The 21693-nt window shown below is 48.6% G+C and overlaps 1 protein-coding gene across 4 annotated transcripts in view; it reads right to left on the reverse strand.

Moving 5' to 3' along the window:
- The window catches only part of SIPA1L3 (signal induced proliferation associated 1 like 3), a 253461-nt gene that overhangs the window by 111022 nt on the left and 120746 nt on the right, over positions 1 to 21693 (reverse strand). The gene's annotated exons all lie outside the window — the stretch shown is intronic.

Raw genomic sequence — 21693 nt, forward strand, 5'->3', positions numbered from 1 at the left:
ACGCAGTGCTGTGAGCAAAGAAGGCAGCTATGAGTGACAGAGGAGATCAAACGGGGTCCAGGCAGTGGCACAAGGAGAAGCAAGCGACAATGGGGGGCATTTGGCTGCAAGTAATGGTATCACCCAATGGTGTCTTGGGCAATGAAGACATTTCATCATCTCATGGAAGAAGGAGGCCAGATATGGCGGCTTCAGGCTTGGGCCAGGTGAATGATGTCAGGCACTTTTCTCTTTCTCCCCAACCGCTGTCCTGCAGTGCGCAGCTGGCTTGCATCTTTGACTGCGGCCTCATGGTCACAAGCTGGCAGCTATAGTCATGCTTCTCGCTGCACTATTGGCAAGGGCTAAAGAAAAGATGATGTAAGACCATTCTTCTTACCTATCTGCTCTAATCAGGAATGAGGACATTTGCCAGAACACTGCCCCTACCTCCACAGACTTTCTTTTATGTCTCATTGGCCAGAATGTGGTCACTATGGCCACTCTATTTGCCACAGAAGCTGGTGAAGCAAGATCTGTGACCATTCTGATTGCCCTTGGGCCAGGGAGGACTTACATCTGGGGCTGGCCACACTGGTTCCCTGAAAACATCAGGGTCTGTTAGAAGAGCAAGCAACTTATGGTATATCTGTGTAAAGGCTCCCTGACTGTCATTTGTGAGATGCTGGGAACTAACTTGGAGCTGAGAAGACACTTCCTTATCAGGTCCCCAAAGCCTGGAGGCTAGAACAGCAGACTAACAGGCTAGCATCATGGCCCCAGCTTGGCTCTGAAGGGCCCTGCTCTACAGGGCCACAATATCTACCAGAACCTCACAGGGCAGAGCAGAAGGGACAAACACAAGTCTTCCAGTGTTAAGACATTCGTAGTTTGCTCCATGACTTCTTTTTCTAACAACAGCCCAGATTTCCCTTTGAGAACCTGCCTCCTCTAATCTCCATTCAATGGGCTAGAGAAGGGCTTCTTCTCGAGGTCAGGAACAAATCATGTGACCCAATCAGAACCACAGACTCAGTGATGGCTTTGCTAGAAGTGCCGGGGCTGAAGACTGTGCTTTCTCCTCTTACCCCAAGTAGGAGAGGAGGTGAAGGATGGAATCATTGCAGCCATCTTGTGATCACTAGGGGAGAATCGTTTGTGAAAAGTGAAAGAAAGTGAAGTCACTCAGTCGTGTCTGACTCTTTGTGACCCCATGGACTGTAGCCTAACTAGGTTCCTCCATCCATAGGATTTTCAAGGCAACAGTGGAGTGGGTTGCTATTTCCTTCTCCAGGGGATCTTCCCAACCCAAGGATCAAACCTGGGTCTCCTGTGCTGTAGGCAGACACTTTACCATCTGGGCCACCAAGGAAGTCCGTTTGTGAAAGGGGCTGAGGTTTCAGACAATCTGGGGGCTTACAGTCACTATGTGAGTCTCAACATCAGGCCCGAACCTGAAGCCAACCCAATTCTACCTTTGGACATTTTAGTTAGATGACGAAACAACAACAAAACAGATATAACAACTGGTGATTCAGCCATTTCTGGCATATACAAGTCATTCATTTGACCAGTAAGAACTAGTTGGTTCTTAAAACTTATTCATTCATTCACTCACACAACAAATATCTACCACATTCTTAAAGCACTAAAAACTTACTCACTGTGGAGAAAAGGGAATCCTCTTACACTGTTGTTGAGAATGTAAATTGGTGCAGCCACTATGCAGAACAGTATGGAGGTTCCTTAAGAAACTAAAAACGGAATTACCATACGATCCAGTAGCCCACTCCTGGACATATACCTGGAGGAAAACATGGTTCAGAAGGATACATGCACTCCAACGTTCATTGCAGGGCTGTTTACAATAGCCAAGACATGGACGCAACCTAAATGTCCATCGACAGAAGAATGGATAAAGAGGATGTGGTACACACTAATATATAAGATGGAATACTACTTAGCCACTAAAAAGAATGAAATAAGGCCAGTGCCATAACATGGATGAACTGGAGATCATCATACTAAGTAAGTATGTTAGACAAAGACCTAGAAGTAGAATCTAAAACATGATACAAATGAACTTATTCACAAAACAGAAACCTACTCACAGACTTAGAAAATGAAGTTATGGTTAGGAAGGGGAAAGGGTAGGGAGCAGAGTGAGTTGGGGAGTTTGGGACTGACATGCACACACTGCTGCATTTAAAACAGATAACCAATGAAGATCTACTGTACAGCACAGGGAACTCTGTGATCAACACTCTGTAATAACCTAAACGGGAAAATTTGTAAAAGAATAGATACATGTTTATGTAAAAGTGAATCACTTCGCTGTACACCTGAAACTAACATAACATTGTTAATCAACTATATTCCAGTATCAAATACAAATTTAAAAAACACTCACTCATTCAACATTTACTAGGCACATATAGCTCATTCATTCCACAAACACTTCAAATCTGTTATTCAATAAATTTTTTAAAGCATCTACTATTATGTGCTACTGTTGCAGGAAGTGAAGATAGAGAACGGACCATGTCTTCTTTTAAGAATGTACATCCGGTAGAAGGAAGCCAGAGGAATGAGTAAACAGAGACAGAAAACAAGGGACCTTCAAAGGGCAGTCAGTCATATAAAGGAGTCAATGCTGTGACAGGATGGGAGGAGGTCCTACCCTGAAGGCTCAGCGAGGGGGTGCCTTCTGATGGGGGTCAGGACTAAGAGAGGGTGCCTGCTGTGTTCCAGGTGGGCTGATGAGCAAGACTGACGTGTCCAGGCAGGAAAGCTGGGAGAGGCCGTGTACAAGGGGTTGTCCGAGGCCATGGTTCTCTCCCCCAGCTGTCCATTAGAGGCACCAGGGGAGCTTTGTAAAAATACAGGTGTTCCCATTCCTTCCTCAGAGTGTCTGAATCACCTGGCTGGCGGTGGGGCCCAGGCATGAATGTCTTTTAAGAGCTCTGCAGCTGACTCCAATATGCAGCCAGGGCTGAGGACAGAGGGAGAAATGGAGACAGCAAAGAGAGGAGGGTCTGACGTCAAGCCTCGAGAAGCCGCAAATGCCAGAGGGAGCGAGCACACCGGTCCCAGGGGGCTCAGGCCGAGGGGCAGGAGGGCAAGTGTGACACAGGAGGGCCTGGAGGGGGATGTGGTCTGGGGAGGACCAGGGGGTCCACAGGGCTGGATGCTGCCAAGAGGATCACCTTTGGTGGCGATTACTGGTCTGAAGAGGGTATCCCTGGTGGCTTCAGTGGTAAAGAATCAGCCTGCCAATGCAGGAGACACGGGTTCAATCCCTGGGTTGGAAGATCCTGTGGAGGAGGAAATGGCAACCCACCCCAGGATTCTTGCCTCAGAAAGGCCATGGACAGAGGAGCCCGGTGGGCTACAGTACATGGGGTCGAAAAGAGACACAACTGAGCAACTGAGCACATGCAGCATTGGTCTGAAGCGCACTGGTGATGACTGGAGGAGGTATTTTGGAGGACTGCCACTCCAGGGAGCCTAGTTCACACCCCTCAGCCCCAGTGTTGCTGGCCTACACGCTTTCCTTCCGTCAGCTCTTCCACAATCCAGGCAGGCTTCACCTCTGTCCTCCCCTGGCTGAGCTCTCGGGGCTCTGGGCTGCATACACACTCACCTACAAGAGTTAGCCCACTGGATTTTTAAAAAATATATTTTCTTTATTTGGCTGTGCTGGGTTTTAGTTGTGGCACGTGGAATCTAGTTCCCTGACCAGGGTGGAACCTGGGCCCTCTGCATTGGGAAGGTGGAATCTTAGACACTGAACCACCAGGGAAGTCCCAAGTGCACTCTGAATATCTTTTGTTCTCCTCAGGCCTTGAACAGCCCCAAGTCTGTGGTGGACTGGAATCTAACATATGTGTTCTTGCTACGTGGGTTGGGAAGAGGGGAAGGATAATATGTCGGTGATGTTTGTAACAATAAGGCTAATACTACGAGTTCTGATGGATCACATGTGGAGCTACCCTCGTGGGGTGTATTAACTTGTGTGCTATCATTATCCTATTAAGTAGGGACCCTAGCATGCCCATGTTACAGATGAGGCAAGGGTAACACGGCCAAGTCACAAGCTGGCAAGTGGGGCAGCTGGGATGCAAACCTCGACAGTCTGGCTCCCATACCTTCCCTGCTCCACTCTCAATAAAAGATATAGCAGGTCCCATGGGTGTGCTGTATGAATACATGAGTGACGCATGTATCTTTGGAATCAATTCATAAGGACAAAGCTCTAGAATGTCAGCAACAGCTCAGCAGATTTCAGATTAGGAGTCTGTTTTCTTCCTCCTGTATCTTTCCTCAATTTATTGGAAATCTGAGCAAACGCAGGACCGCTTTAGAGCTCCCCTAGGAAATGAGATGGATGGGAATCTCAGAAATCTCATTAGAAACTTATCACGGCAGAGACTCTGCTCCATCAGCCCAAAGAACAAGGAGCAGGGCCTTGACCACGGCCATACACTACTGCGATGTGTTCTATACTCTCAACAGTTCTGACACCAAATGTGTGGGTTTTCCATACCAAGCAACTCTTCAACTGGATGTCCTGCAATTTAGCTCAGTCCTCAGACTAACTACCTGGAGTTAGCACAGACCCCAGAGGTGAAGGGCTTATTCCGATAAGACTGTCCCCACCTCAGACCCCAAGAGCAAGAAGCAGGTCCCCAGGTTCCCTGCACTTCTGTCTGACTTGGCTACAAATCAGGGGCTCCCAAGAGTCTTTCCTCAAGCTCCATCATGTGTGGTAACAGCTCACAGAACTCAGGGAAACACTACTTCCTTTTTTTAAAGATTCTTTTCCCACTTAGGTTATTGCAGAGTGCTGACTAGAGCTCCCTGGGCTATACAGTGGCACAGTGTTAGTTGCTCAGTCGTGTCCGACTCTTTGTGACCCCACGGACTGCAGCCCAGCAGGCTCCTCTGTCCATGGGATTCTCCAGGCAAGAATCCTGGATCGGGTTGCCATTCCCTTCTCTAGGGGATCTTCCCGACTCAGGGATGGAACCCAGGTCTCCAGCATTGCAGGCAGATTCTTTACTGTCTGGGCCACCAATGCTATACAGTCAGTCCTCATTAGTTATCTATTTTATATATAGTAGTATGATTTACTATTACTGGCTTATTAAAAAGGATACACATGAACAGTCAGATACACAGGATGCAGCCCAGAAAGGTCCCAAGTGCAGAAGCTTCTGTTCCCATGGAGTCTGAAGTGCGGTGCCCTCCCAATGCATGGATGAGCTCATCAACCTAGAAGCTTTCTGAACCCTCCTTTTCGGGGTCTCATGGAGATTCCGTGATGAAGGCGGGGTTGATTGGATCACTGGCCACTGGTGATTAACTCAACCTGCAGCCTGTCTCCCTTTCCCAGAGGTCAGGGGGTGGGACAGAAAGGCCCAACCCTCTAAGCACATGATTGGTTCCTCTGGCAACCCTGATGCTATTCAGGGGTTCACCAAGAGTCACCCCTTCAGCATAAACTCAAGTAATGGTTGAAAGGAGCTTATCTTGAATAAGAAAAAGACCGTACCACCCACATCTCTCAAGAGTTTTAGAAGCTCTTGTGCCAGGAACCTGAATGAAGACCAAAATATTTTTCTTACTATATCACAGTATCACATGGTGACAACCTGTAATTTAATATTTAATCTCAAAGAGCCCCGTGAATGGGTGTTTTTAACTAAATGTTCCCGGGCATCCAGGAAGGGTCCATGCTCCTACCTAGGAGTTAAGGGCAGCCCCCACATGGGCACAGGCAGCCATATAGAACTATTTCACTCAAACAGGTCAGAGTTCCCAAGTGGCTCATCCTGCTTCTAACGACATAAATCGGTTAACAGTCTTTTCCTCCTGAAAGAATAGGAAGAAAATTGGAATTATACACTGAAATTTTAGGTATGCATATTGGTTGTTGCTTGTTTGTTTTAATATTTACTTATTTAGTTGGCTGCAGCATGTGACTTCCGGTCTAGTTCCCTGACCAGGGAATGAACCCAGGCCCCCTGCATTGGAAGCATGGGGCATTAGCCACTGAACCACCAGGGAAGTCCTCACATTGCTTTATTTGAATCCAGCAATTCCCCTTCTAGGAACTTCTCCCTGAGGTGTTCACCCCAATGCACCTTGACAGATAGGCTCAAGGTGGTTCAATCACAGGCGCGCTCACACTGCCCCACTGCTGTGATACGGGAGCGCTGCAACTGCCCCAGTGCCCAGGAGCAGATGATGGGTTAAGTGTGTCTGGCTGCCTTTACTCCAGGGAAGGTGCTGCTGCTGTGATAAACAGTGAGGGAGCGCTGTGTCGTGTAAAGGAATCGTCTCCACGGCCTGAAGTAAATGAGCTTGGCTCCTACTTATGGAGAGCTTACTGTGCCCCAGGTGAAATGCTTACACACATGCACCCATTTCATCCTCGTGACTGGCCTGTGAGGGAGGAACTAACCGAGGGACCTTTAAAGACATTTAAAGACAATGCATGGACCTCCCTGGTGGTCCAGTGGCTAAGACTCCTCGCTTCCAATGCAGGGCTGGGTTTGATCCCTGGTCACGGAACTAGATCCCACATGCTGTAACAAGGATCAAAGATGCTGAGTGCTGCGACTAAGACCTGGCACGGCCAAATAAATAAATATTAAAAATAAATAAATAAAGCCAATGCAACTGAGTCCAGAGAGGCTTAGTAACTTGCCTAGGTCACTCAGCTAGAAAGCATGGTTTGTTTGTTTTTTTATTTGGCCATGCTGCACCTTTGCTGCAGCACTCAAACTCTCTAGTTGAGGTGCACGGGCTGTACAGCGTGCGGGCTCAGTAGCTGTGGCGCACGGGCTTAGCTGCCCTGAGGCATGTGGGATCTTCTTAGACCAGGGATTGAACCTGCATCCCCTGCACTGGAAGGTGGATTCTTCACCACTGGACCACCAGGGAAGTCCCCCTAGGCCCATTAGGTTTAAATGAAAGGGGGGCAGATTTTGTTAGTATGAGTGTGTATGTACATAAATCCTATAAAATATGAAAGAAAGTGTCTAGGAAGACATCCGTCAAACTGTTAAGCAGTTACTTCTAAGGAGTAAAGTGGAATGGAGATAAAGGAAAACTTAAAAAAACAAAATATTCTCCCTGGGTATATTATAAACTTTTACAAGCATGCAAGTTCAAGGCCCTCTTCAAGACTCCTATGAGGCTCTGTCTCAAATCCAAATCCTAGAAAGAATGGGTCTTGCATGTCTTCTTCCAGACCTTTTGCTGAGAGTCTATAAGGAAATGCTCACAACTGCACAGCTTGAGGGGCGACTCAGGCTGGGGTTAGGTTTTCAGTTTTAAAAGTGGAGCCTGGGAAGGGAAACATGGGTGGAGCGAAAGCCACACCACAAACACCCTGATGGATGTGGTCAGAATGGAAGAGCCACCCCGCTCCCTGGATTGAGCACAAGTCCCCACTTCAGGCCTTTGGTCACCTGATGCAAAGAGCTGACTCACTGGAAAAGATCCTGATGCTGGAAAGACTGAGGGGAGGAGAAGGGGACGACAGAGGATGAGATGGTCGGATGGCATAACCAACTCAATGGACATGAGTTTGAACAAGCTCCAGGAGATGGTGGTGGACAGGGAAGCCTGGCGTGCTGCAAGTCCATGCGGTTGCAGAGTCAGACATAACTGAGTGCTGAACAACAACAACCTCGCCTCTAGCGCCATGGAGTCTGAAAAATACACATATTTCCAAGTGGAGATTCCTCTGTGATCTGACAGGATGCTTGCCCCTAGACCCCCTGAGGGAAGGAAGCGGCACCCATCTGGGGCTCATGTATTCCCCAGAGAAATGGAAACAGCACTTACCCAAAATGCTTAAACTGGAATAAGTGCTTATACCCTGAGATGAATCTTTTTTTAAATATATGAGTTAACAGCTCCATGGTTGCTTTTCTTACTTATTACCAGATATCAGAGATGTTTCCTGATGTGACAGCAGTAGCATAGTGGTTAGAAGTAAAGACCACTCAGGTTCAATTCCCACCTCTACCACTTAGTTAGACCCTGGGCGGGTGACTTAGATGCCTGATACCTCAGTTTTTCCATCTATAAAATGGAGATAATAATAGGGCATAACTCTTGGAGATGTTATAAACTAATGAATGTAGAGAACTAATGAATGTAGAGAGAACCCTGGCATACAGTGATATATAAATATTAGCAGGTGGCTCAGTGGGAAAGAATTCACCTGTCAATGCAGGAGACGTGGGTTTGATTTCCTGGGTCGGGAAGATCCCCTGGAAGAGGAAATGGCAACCCATTCCAGCATTCTTGCCTGGGAAATCCCATGGACAGAGGAGCCTGGCAGGCTACAGTTGATGGGGTCACAAAAGAGTCAGACACAACTGAGCGACTAAACAACAATGAAAATTACCATTTTCATTTATGTGATAATAATATCTCAAGCAAACAAATAGGACCAAACATGGCCTTGGAATGAACTCTGGTTCCTCTGGGCTCAGAAGCTTATGGCTGGCCAACCTTGAACAAGCCCCTCCTTCCTAGTGGTCCCAGAGCCAGGAGGGCACCCGCTGCCGAGTCCCTGGGGGGTCGGGTGGGTCGGTTCAGGGTGTTACTACCTCCCTGAAGCACATGTGGATTGAGCATCTTGTTCCAATTCTGGGTGCAGTCCTGCTCACTTCAAAAGAGACTTTGAAATGTACAATTAAAAAAGGATGCTTCCTGGAGTCCGGGCACACGTGCCAGGCCCACCCAGGAGCCGCGGCCGTGGCTCGAGGAGCGATAGAGCCGGGCTGGGGGCCTCTGTGGTCAAGGGGAAACCCTTCTGGGGAGACTTAATCAGGGGCACAAGCCCCTTTCCAGGAGTCAGACATCCCTCAAGGGATCACCCCACTTGTACATCCAGTAGTCACGCCACGGGCATTGGTGTGGTCGTCCATTTATTTATTTGGCTGTGCTGGGACTTAGTTACGGCATGTGGGATCTAGTTCCCTGACCAAGGATCAAAACTGGGCCCCCTGCATTGGGAGTGTGGAGTCTTAGCCACTGGACCGCCAGGGAAGTCCCTGTGGTGTTTATTTTGATATTGAAGCTTTTCTGTCAGTGGCTGCTGCCTTGAACCCCAAGTGTTCCCACAATCACAGTTTCGGACAATGCTGGGCCCACAGGGGCTTCAAAGACCCTGCTTCTGAGTCTGCTCTCGTGGCTGCTGCTGGTCGGACTGCTGGTTAAATATCAGTTTGTCCCCCTCTCCCAGGGCTCACCCCTGTGGCCAGGTCAGGCTGCCTTTGGAAGATGATGTCTTGTCAGCGTGGAGCCCGACTTGCTAACTAATCCCAGCTAATTGCCACTGCTAAGATCACATCTGCTGGGCCTGGAGATTAAATCAATATTTGACAATCTTGATTAAACAGAGCCAGGGAATCCTCATCAACGAACATCTGTTAAAGCCCTGTTCTTTCCAGCCTGCTCCTGGGGGGCCGGGCTCCGCTTGTCCTCACCTGAGGACGGCTCTGCGGTGGGGGTGGTTGGTAGGCAGTAGAGCCCCCCAGGAACACCAGGAAGCCTCCCCATGGTGAGAGGGACACACAGAGCTGAGCCCTGATTTCCTGGGTGGTGCCCAGCTGCCAACAGTAACCACCCCTCCCCCATCCAGAGTGCAGGCTCCCTGCAGAACACTTGTCACAAAACTCTGAACTTAAATTTCCTAACGACCCTCGACCCTCGGAGGCAGTGTTCTCAGTACCTCCACTTCAAAATGGGGAAGGCAAGGTTCCGAGAGGGGACATTACTTGCCCACTGTCAGAGGAGCAGGGTTCTGAATCTCGGTCTGGTCACTACTCCAGAGTTTGCCCCGAGATCACTCAGGGGGATCCCTGCACACGAGTATAAGCTGTCAAAAGAGGGAGCCAAATCTGGCTCTTATGGAGCCAGGAGCCCCGGCTGGAGGCCTGCTCCCAAGGTCCAGTCCCCTAAGCTACATGTAATAATGGTGGCCCTGCTAAGAAGCACTGCCCTCACACCTGGCCCTCCTCAATCCACACCGCTTCCTAGGTGGAGGGCCTTACTGTTCTCCCCACTTTACAGAAAGGAACACTGAGGCTCAGAGTGGCAAGCTACCTGTCTGAGATCACCCAGTGAGGAAAAAGGCAAAGGTGGGGCTTGAACCCAGGTGGGTGACTCTATGGCCATCGTAACTACTGTCATCTCTAAAAAGCAGGCATGAAGCCATGAACATGGTGGGTATTCAGTAAACACCTGGCCTCTGTTCCTGGGTAATTGCACGGCAGAAATTAGGCTCTTGCTCTGGAGTCAGATCTCCTGGGACCAAATCCTGCCCCCAAGACAGACCAGAGAGGATTAACAGTGTCGCCTTGTTGGACTGCTGGAGGAGCCCGAGATGACCCCTGTAAGGCCCCACTCCCCACAGTAACTCCCCACAGCACTCATACATCCTCATCCAGGATTAACACACACACACACACACACACACACACACACAATAATAATGAAGACAAAGCAGCTACAATCAAAGTACCTTCACGGGGGCGGGGAGGGTCAGACACCCAGACGTTCTGCAGCCACTGTCAACTGCCCTGTCCCCAGGTCCACAGCAGCTCCAAGATCAGGGCGAGTCCTCCATAATCCAGGGAGTCCTGGGTTTCCTGAGTCCATTGAGAAAACCCCCAGCCAAAACTACCAGGGCAACCAGTCAGTCACTCAGCCAGATAACCAGCTAACCAACCAGTCACCTGGCAAGTTAGCCCTTGAGCTGGTCTCAGTTTGCGCCCTCGACCCTGTCCATCTGCATCTCTGCCCCACGCTTCTGTGTCTCTGCTCCACCTCTCTGTGTCCCTGTCCCCGTCTCCCCACGTCCCTGTCCTCGTTCTGTGTGTGTCTCTCTCACACATGTGCACGCACAGATGGCCGCATCACGGCCCTGCACATGTCAGATCCCTGAGTCACAATCCCGTGCTAATTCACCACGGGGGATGTGTCCCAGGCTGGCAGTCTCTGCCTGGTCCCTCTGTTAAGTTCCTTCCAGATTCCAAGTTCCCAACAGCTGCAATCCAAGACCATACATATACACATATATGTATATATATCCAGGCTCATCTCCACCCCGAAATGCAATCTGAAAAGGAAATGGGCTATTTTAATTGGAGAACAAACTCAGAAACTTCAAGAAATAATTTAGAAGAATGGCACGCACTCTTAACAAAAAAAAATTAGTATTAAAAAAAATCCCAGCTACCTATTTTATGTCTATATAGTTATCAACACAGAGCTGAAATCTGGAAGGCTGTGCTCCAGCTGTAACCAGTTACCCCAGGGAGGGGAGCGGTGGTATGCATACAAGCGATCATCCTGTCTTGGACCCTAAGCTCCCAAACTTCCCCAAGTCACGCACCTTCACTGACACCAAACAGACCACCTGGGCTTACGTACTTGACAGACGACCTGTGCTATTATTTACTAAACATATCACGTGTGCTATTATTTACTTAAGACGGTCCTTTCAACCAACTCACTCACTAAAGCCTTAATAATAACAGTGCTGAAGTCAATATTTTTTCTTCTAATACTCATCAAACAAAATGCACAAATGCGAGCCTTCGTAAGACTTGTCTGTACATCAGCGTGAACGAGCTTTTGTACCAGAAATGCACTGACATCAAAACCAGGATGCAGCTCCCAGACATGATCCTGAGGGGGGTTTAAAAAAAGCCAGATGGAGAACGACATAATATGGGTTATGATTCCATGACGGTAAAGTTCAAAAACAGGCAAAAGGGAGCCATGATCTGCAGCGTTGTTTACACAGGTGACCGAACTTCAAAGCAAGACACGGTGAGCAGGAAGTCCTGAGAGTGGTGGCTTCTGGGGGTGCCGGCAAGATTCTCTCCTTGATCTGGGGTTACAAGAGTGTTTGCCTTTTAACTGTTCTCCAAACTGTGTATCTACGTCTTATGTGCTTCTCTGTGCCTATGTTACGTTCCCCAGTAACAAAGTTTTTAAAGTCTTTTGTATTGTGCGAATTCTTTTTAAAAATGAGATCGTACTTCTATTACATGAGTACAATATACTATTGTACTCATATTATGTAATTTTAAAAAGCAGGTAAATATATGTGAAAGTCTCAGCTGTTTGATCTCTGCACCCACTCTGAAGTACCTGAGGGTCAGTTTTAAGCCTCTGTGGGTGGTACATACAACCCCCCCACACACCCCAGTTGCTCTCAGTCTCACACACACATCGCAGTTGCTTGTGTGCATGCACACGCACGCACACACACACACACATCCCAGTTGCTCTCACTCTCCCAGCACGCACACACACACACACCCACCCCAGTTTCACTCTCCTGGCGTGCACACACACACACACACACACACACACACACACACACCCCAGTTGCTCTCACTCTCTTTTCACTCTCCTGCCACACACAAATAGACACACACACAGAGTTACTCTCACTCTCTTGGCACGTGCGCGCACACACACACCCCCCTGTTGCTCTCAGTCTCCTGGCTCCTCACTCTCCTCTGTAAAAGGATTCCACTTCCCAGAACCTGCAGGGCCACTTCGCCCGTGTGAACACAAACACCCTGGGCAGGCTGGGTAACGTGTACTTCCTCCTAGCCCTGGGGTGGAGGCGGGCGCAGGGAGAGGCGGGGTACCTCACAGTATCAGTTTCAGGACAAGTGTCAAGTGACAGCTGGGGACAGGGTGGGAGGGACAGACACCCACCTGAGAAATACAGGAGGGCTTCTGGGGCACAGGGCTGGGTGGGGTCCTGCCCCTGCACCATACCAGTGAGCTCTGAAGGGCTCTTGACCCGAAACTGGGTGCACAGCCTCCTCTAGGGCCCACGTACCCGCTGACAGCTGGTGAGGACTACAGCTCTGTTTGAACACCACCATAATCAAACATCCTTTCCCAGGACTGCACGCAGGATAGTACTCAGAACAAGGCCAGGTTGAGGAAGACAGGCTGGAAGGGGCAGGGGCTCTCTGGGAGCTCAAACGAGCCCAGGACACCAGGAAACCAGCCACTCACTTGCAGGACAACCATTTTTTTTAATAGTCACAGTTGGTGAAAACTTTTAAGAGGAAACCTGGCAACAGCTTTTAAAAAGGTTCTCACCTTCCAGTAGAGCTACTTCTGGAAACTGATCCCAAAGAAACAGTTAGAAATGAAGAAAAAAATTCATGGCATTGGTTATAAAGGGGGAAGAAAAAAGAACCAACCTCAATGTCTACAGGAGAATGGTTAAATATATTATCATATATCCTTACGACATTACACATTATTATTATTATAAATGCAGATGCAGTCATAGAGAAAAGATTGCAAAAAATTGCAAAATGTTCATCAGGGTTATGTTTTGGAGTTGGGACTACCAGTGATTTATTTTTTATTTTTAAATTTTTTTATTTGGCTCCACTGGGTCTTAGTTGTAGCATATGGGATCTAGTTCCTGACCAAGGACCAAACCCAGGCACCCTGCACTGGGAGCTCAGAATCTTAAACCACTGGACCACCAGGGAAGTCACCCAGTTATTTTTGAAAATGTGTTCTTTAGACCTAAAATTCCTATATTTTCCCAATTACCTTTAATAACTGCTTTCAAAATCAGGGGAACAAAGCAGCAAGTTTTCATTCATTTAATTGATTTCCTTTCACTAGAGGAATGTTTCCTGGTTTCTGTAATAAAGCAGTGAATGAACTAGACCCCCTCTGCCCCACGGCTGGAGGGGGAGATATACATGAATTGTGTGCCCTTACCAAACATGCACATTAGAATAAGCAATGTGAAGAAAGAATGAGCTGATGGAGGACAAGAACAGGGTGCTGCAGCGTGGCTGATCAAGGACGCCTTCTCGGAAGTGGTGGCATTTAAGCCCTGAAGGATGTGAAGTTGACCAGAGAAGGGAGGGTGGTAAGTGAGGAGTACAGATGAAGAGCAAGTGGAAAGACCCTGGAGTGTTGAGGAGTCTAGAGTTGTCCCTCATGGCAGGTTTAGAAGGCAGTGACCCAGCTTGGCTGCCACATAGATGATGAACTCGTTAAGAGGCAGAGGTAGTCCCCCTGGGAGCTGGGGTAGCCATCCCCATAGAGGGCAGGAGTGGTCTCACCCAGAACAGGGGTGGTGCTGATGTAGAGAAGAGGAAGGGCATGGACTGGAGAGGATCTGGTTGCCTCCTCACACACGAGGAACTCCAGGGCACTCAATCCTAAACTGAGTACCAGGTGAGAACCGGCTAGATCAGGTCACCAAGATGCAGGCCACCACTTCTGCTCTCAGCCCCACGCTGCTCAGACTACAGAGGGGCAGAGGGGAGCAGACGAGCCATTACAAGGCAACGTGTTTGGGCTGACAGTCACCTGGTAGGGCTGGGTTCAGCTGTAACAAATGTGACAGGTTTCCAAGGAAAAGCCAGTCCCTACCCTCTGATAGGGTAGGATGTACAGTATTTCAAAATCCTTCCTGGGCAGGCTTCTTTATAAGTGTTGCTCAGGAGACCATAAGGCAAGGAGCATCCCCAATGGGTAGATAAGCAAACTGGGTGCAAATCATGGTGTTTCTTGATAACAAGAGTAAGAATTCGGGCCCTCAGTTGTGAGAATACTGTGACTCTCCACCCAGGCCTGGTCCCGTGCTAAGCACCCATGCCAGCCATCCCATGCTGAATGGTTTATACTTGTGTCTGCATAGACTTCACTGGTGGTGGTGGGTGGTGGTTTAGTCGCTAAGTCATGTCCGACTCTTGCGACTCCATGGACAGTAGCCTGCCAGGCTCCTCTGTCCGTGGGATTCTCCAGGCAAGAATACTGGAGTGGGTTGCCATTTCCTTCTCCAGGGGATCTTCCCAACCCAGGAATCGAACCTGGGTCTTCCACATTGCAGGCAGATTCTTTACCAACTGAGCTACAAGGGAAGCCCATTGACTTCACTGCTGGCTGTCAAATCCACTTTCTTCCTGAATTTGTTTGGAGCAGCGGGAGGTACATACAAAAAGACCGCCTTCTCAGGTTCCCTTGTAGTAATGGCTAAATAGGTGTCTCATTCTGGTCAACAAGAGGTTAAGTGGAAGTCCATTGGGCATGGGGAAAGAGGCCTTCTGGTAGAGTTATTGCTTTCCAATAAAAAAGAGCACATCCTCTGCATCCTTCTCCTTCCTGGAATGTGGATGCCACAGCTGGAGGTGTGGCAGCCATCCTGTGACTGTGAGGCTGAGAGCCACATGCAAGGATTTAGGAGCCCTCTCTCCCAGCCAGTGGCCCTGTGCCAGTCCACCCACTCTCCGTTTCCTTCCCATGTGCAAGAGAGACTATGTTGCGATATGAGGTCCTAACCAGATCCTCATTTTACAGATAAGGAAATGGAAGCTCTTCAAGGACGGGGCACTAGCCCAGGGTCACGTACAGCCAGGAAGAGATAAGGCTGGAATGTTAGCCTGTACTCTAACCACTTCATAGTATCAACAGCTCCTTGAATCTTAGTGAAGAATACTGGCTTTGCAGAAAACTTGGCTTCAATTTACTTCTCCATTCAGTAGTTTGCTTGTCTACCCCGCTCACTAGAAGCACGAGCTTCCTTTGCTCCTTTGCTCTGGGTGCTCCCAAAGGAGCAATGACCAATGCCCTCTTATCAGCCAAGACTGTACTCTGCTACAGGTAAGCCAGGGAAGGTGGAGTGACTCTTCTGAAAAATGGGGGCACCACTGGCTTTACAGGAAGCTGTGAGGGTTCAATGAGGAATGAATGGAAAGCACAGTACCCAATAACTGGTTCCTTATTACTACCACAGAGGTACAATGTGGATCTCCTCTTCCAAAGACCTCTTCTTGTGACCAAAAGGGTCTCTAGGGGATCACCATCTCTAGGGGATTCCTGGATGCAAAGATGATTTCTTGATACAACCCCTAACCCTAACCGAGATGATTTCTCACAGGCCAAATACCCCCAGGATTCCCAGTGAATTCCCAACTACTCTTCCAGCAGCCTCCTCATGCCCTGCCTTGCACTGGTCTTGTCTTCTGCTTGCAGTGGCTGCCATGTATGCCAATCCTTCCTCTTCCGTAGGCCCAGTTCCCAAGCCACCTCCTGGCTGAAGCCTTTCCTGATTTCCCCAACCCACCCGGGACTGCCCCTCAGGAAAGCTACGGGGCCCCTCGTCTGGCCCACTGGCTGCCTGATGTGGTGTCTGGAAAGCTGGCTACCTGGCACTCTTGTTGGGTGCTGTGCTGGCCTCCACAAGACCAGCTCCTGTGGTCTTATGGTCTGTACCGACTCTCCCAGGAGTGCTGGCACCTCCAGGACAAGTTCAAGTCCATCTGATGAATGGGACAAAGAATAATCATGCTGCCCAACATTCATATGGGGCCTACTATGTGCCTGGCACTGTTCTAAGCACTTTATGCGTATTAGCTCATTTGATCAGCACAACAATCCTTCGAGAAACGTCAGTATGTATTAGTCGCTCAGTCGTGTCTGACTCTTTGTGACTCCATGGACTGTAGCCTGCCAGACTCCTCTGTCCATGGAATTCTCCAGGGAAGAATACTGGAGTGGGTTGCCATTCCCTTTGAGAATTATACTTTTATTAACCCCACTTTATATAGGAGGAAATTGAGGCATAGAATGAAGGAACTTGCCCAAGCTCACACAGCTGGTTAATGGCAAAGCTGGTTTCAAATCTTGAAGACTGACACTAGAGTCCCTGCTTTTAACCTCTAGATCTTTCTCCATTGCAAGAATAAATGTGCAAATGTCCACGGCATGAAGAGAGTCACCCGGGGTCAGGCTTGAGCAGCAAGAAAGTTCACTTTTTTCCACCTAAGCCACAGCAAACACTCTCATCTCCACATCTCCTTTGCTAACCTGCCAATATTGAGGCTGAAAAAGCTAGATATTCACTTTTGCAACTGAGAAGGCTGCTAGAAGGTAGGAATGCTTCCTCATAAAAGAGCAGTATGGCAGTCCTAGCTGGCTTCCTGCTTTCTGCCTTGCGGCTGAGAGGACATGTTACCTGGAGCCACAGCAACCATTTTGCAACCATGAGGAAAGGTCAAGATGATTTCAGGAGTGCATTCTTGGGGCCCTGACATGTGGAGCTGTGGAACCAATCTCAGAACGGCCTTTTCTCTGGACTTCTTGATCAATAAGCCACTGTGAGTCGACTCTGCATTACTTATATACCAGGGTGAGACATAAAACAATAACATGGTAACAGGCAACAGGCAACCAGGATGGACGGTGAACATCAGTCTTGTTTGTGTCCAATTACTTAAACGTGAGGTCCTTGAGGGGGTCACTGCCAGTGTTGTGCATGGTTGTGTCTCAGCACCAGCACAGTGACTGGCACAGCAGGCACACAGCTGACATTTGGTGACTGATCCTCACTGATGTCCTTGGTGACCGTGGTCAACTGTTGGGAGCGCAGGCGCTACAGTCTGAGTGCCAACTACAGTACCGTCTAGCTCCAAACAGGGCACCTCGGCTCTCTGAGCTTATGTCTCCTCATCTGTGAGGGCTTACCTCACAGGATTCCAGAGGAAGTGTCAGTATCTATACGTCTGGAGCACTTAGTACAGGACCTGATGCCAGGAATGGGCGGTAGCTGCGACCATTGTCAACCTCTTTTTCCCCTCAGTATTCTTGCCTGTCAAGTGGCCACCATGATCTGTCTCAGCTTTAATGAGCTAGAAATCTGAAACAGTCCGGTACAAAGCATCCTCGCAAGCAAATGTTAATTCTTATCTTTAACTTGTCACCTCCTTGTAAGATGGAAATAACTAAAGTACCTCCCCTCACAGGGTTGACGTGAAGAGTAAGCGGGTTCATATATAAAGCCCCGAGGGCAGCGCCCGGCACAGGTAACCACCAGGAGGCGTTAGCTGCTATTAACTCGACTCGTATGTGGATTCCTGGTACCCTGCTCCCTAGGTGTGTGACCATGGGCAAGTCACCCAACCCTCTGCCTTTCTCTGGGGGCTTCCGACCTGAAATAAAGAATCCGCCTGCCAATGCAGGAGACGCAAGAAATGTGGGTTCAATCCCTGGGTCTGGGAAGATCCCCTGGAGGAGGAAATGGCAACCCACTCCAGTATTCTTTCCTGGGAAATCCCAGGGACAGGAGAGCCTGGTGGGCTACAGTCCATGGGTCACAAAGAGCTGGACACGACTGAGGGACTGAGTATATGGTACACATGGTGAGGGTGGAAAAGGAGGCAGAAGGCAGAAACTGGATATGAATCACTACACTTCTACAAAAGAATATCTTTGTTCTCCCATGGCACGACCTGTTGGGCCTGACAACTTGTTAACTTAGCCTTGGTCACCAAGTCTGGAGGCCTTGCCCAGCTGTGGCCAGTATTTGGTTGTCTACTCAATACTCACTCCCCTCTTCCCCTGGAAGACGCACCCCAACTGGTCAAAGGCAATCAGGGCATGGCATTCCTCTGCTGATCTGACTGGCCAGGTGAGGAGAGCATGTGACCTCAGCTGGACCAATCCTAGCCTAAAGGGAAGTATTTATAACCCATGAGCGACTGGGCTCTCTTTTCCTTCTCTCTTTCTCTCTTGATATCTGTAGACAGGAAAGCAGGTGGCCCTGACTGTTACTGGCAGCCATCTTGGGACAAAGAGGCACATGGGTCATATATATATATAGAGAGAGAGAGAGAGAGAGAGAGAGAGAGAGAGAGACTGTAGGATAAAGCTAATGCTGAGAACCTAGATGGCAGACATTTGAGCTGCTGACCCTACCTGGCCTGATACCCACTCCTAGACTTCTAAGACGGATTAAATGTCTTTACCATTTGGCCAGATGATACCAAGGTTTTTGTTACTTGCAACTGAAAGCATCCTTAAAACCACAAAGTAGGCAGCTGTTTTTTGACTGTTCACAAAGGAAAATCCTGCAAGAGGGAAATGGGGCATCTGCGACACCAACAGGAAGCAAGGCGGCATCAAGAAGGTTTACGAGTCTCAAGACGTGTGTCCCCTGCCTGGTGGGACGACATCACACATGGGATGCAGACACAGGCTGTCGGGTTGCCCCTGGTGCCCCAGAGCCCAGGAAACGTTGTGCAGTGGGTTACTCCTTTCCTTCGTTCTTCATAAGAGCCAAGCTGCAGCCAGTTTTCTGTGTTCTATTTGTCCTGAACTCGGCAGGGGGTTAATCCCCAGCTGACTCAGCTGAGTATGAGAGACAGGACAAGAAAGCCCAGCCTGGCTCTCCTGCAGAGACTCTGTTCCTGAATCAAAGGCTGAACTTCTGGATCTGAGAACCCTGAGATATGACTACAGCTAGGCTCTCTGAAATGGCTCACGGCCTGAGGACCTCGGCAAGGACACCCCACTGGCTCGGTGTACCATCACTCCATTAGGATAAAGGGAAAGGCCTGAATGAGATGAAAGGGGCTCATAGAGACCTGCCCTCTGGAGCCAGCCTGCCCTGGTGCCAGTGGCCGCTCAGTTGTGAGGCTGCCTCGTGACCCTGGAAGAGTGATTTCACTTGAGCTGCCTCATCTATAAAATAAGGACAGAAGTACCCACTTCACAGAATTGTTGTGGATAAAATAAACGAATATGTGTAAAGTGCTTAGCATGGAGTCTGGCACAGAGTAAAGGCTTAAGAAATGTGAGCTATTTTTATTTAATCATTAAGATTTGATGGTATGTATGCACCAATTATTGAAGTATAATTACATATAGTAACACATACTGGTTTTAAGTGTACAGTTTGGGGACTTCCCTGGTGGTCCAGTGGCTAAGACTCCACGTTCCTGATGAAGCAGGGGGCCCAGGTTTGATCCCTAGTCAGAGAACTAGATCCCATGTGTCACAACCAAGAGTTCACATGACATAACCAAAGTTCCCATGTGCTGCAATTAAGATCCAGAGCAGCCAAATAAATATCACATATGTTTTTTCCAGTAGTCATGTATGGATGTGAGAGTTGGACCATAAAGAAAGCTGAACACCAAAGAATTGATGCTTTTGAGCTGTGGTATTGAAGACTCTTGAGAGTTCCTTGGACTGCAAGGAGATCAAACCAGTCATTCCTAAAGAAAATCAATCCTCAATATTCATTAGAAGGATTGATGCTGAAGCTCCAATACTTTGGCCAACTGATTCAAAGAGCTGACTCATTAGAAAAGACCCTGATGCTGAGAAAGATTGAAGGCAGGAGGAGAAGGGGATGACAGAGGACGAAATGGTTGCATGGCATCACCAACTCAATGGACTTGAGTTTGAGCAAGCTCTGGGAGATGGTGAAGGACAGGGAAGCCTGGCGTGCTGCAAAGAGTCGGACATGACTGAGCGACTGAACAACAACACATATGTGTGTATGTTTTATATATATAATTTTGACACATGTCTAAAAGTGTAACACACTCTGAACAAGACACGGAGGCTAGCTGACCAAACATATTAACTGAGTGCCTTGTTCCGGGAGTCATCACTGACCCTCTCCTATGGAGGCTGGTCAGCTATAGCCCTAAAAGGCTCCCCAGCCAGCTCCCTTTCCTCCACATTCCGGTCCCTTTGCCGTGGCTCTGTCCTCCAGTTGCTCTGACTGCAATCTCTAAGTGTGATGTTATCACTTAACTGGCCAGGCCCCTCTCCAGTCTGAAAGCCTTCTGCGGCTGACCTCAGGGTAAACTCTAAACCCCTCCCATGGCCTCCAGGGCCTGTGCTCTGCCTGCATATCTCCCAGGTCTCTGCAGAGAGATCCATCCTCCCCTTCCCCTTCTCTCTCTTTCCCGTCTCACTGGTGACTTTTAAAAATAGCCATTTTTTATTGAGATCATTGCAGACTCGCCTACATTTGTAAAACATGATAAAGCGTGGAGAACCCCATGGACAGAGGAGCTTGGCAGGGGTCGCAAGAGCTGGACACAACTTAGCAACTAAACCACCACCACAGAGAGATACTACATACACTTTACCCGGTTTGGCACAGGTAACATTTTACAAAAATGAAACACAATATCATAACCAGGATATGGACACTGAAACAATCTACTGACAATATTCCAATTTCCTGTATTCGTTTGTGTGTGTAATCCTGTTCTACACCGACGCACACATGTGTGTGCCCGTGTATCCACCAATACAACCAAGATATGAACATGTCCAAGATCACAAAGACCCCTTGTGTTATCTCGTGTAACCACACCTACTCCTCCATAACCACATCCCTCACCCCTGACAACCACCAATATGTTCTCCATTTGTATGATTTTGGCATTTTAAAATGTTACATATTGCAACAACATGCATAGACTTGGAGGACAATGGGGAATAAGTCAGGCAAAGACAATTACTGTAGGATCTCAAGTAGTTATGGGATCTGAAAAATACAACAGACTTCCCTGGTGGTCCAGCGGTAAAGAATCCTCCTGCCAAGGCAGGGGGCACGGGGTTCAGTCCCTACTCAGGGATGATTTCACCTGCCGCGGAGCAACCAGGCCCTTGCGCAGCAACTACTGAGCCAGTGCACTGCAACTAGAGAGTAGCCCCTCTCGCCACAATTAAAGAAACCCTACGCACAGCAACGAAAACCCAGAGCAGCCAAAAGCAGCCAACAAGCTAGTGGTGTATTATAACAAAGAAGGAGCAGACTCACTGAGTCAGGGAACAAATTAGTGGTTATTGCGGGGCAATACAGGAATGAGGGAGCAG

Source organism: Bos indicus x Bos taurus, chromosome 18 (assembly GCF_003369695.1).
Source record: "Bos indicus x Bos taurus breed Angus x Brahman F1 hybrid chromosome 18, Bos_hybrid_MaternalHap_v2.0, whole genome shotgun sequence".
Lineage (NCBI taxonomy): Eukaryota > Metazoa > Chordata > Mammalia > Artiodactyla > Bovidae > Bos > Bos indicus x Bos taurus.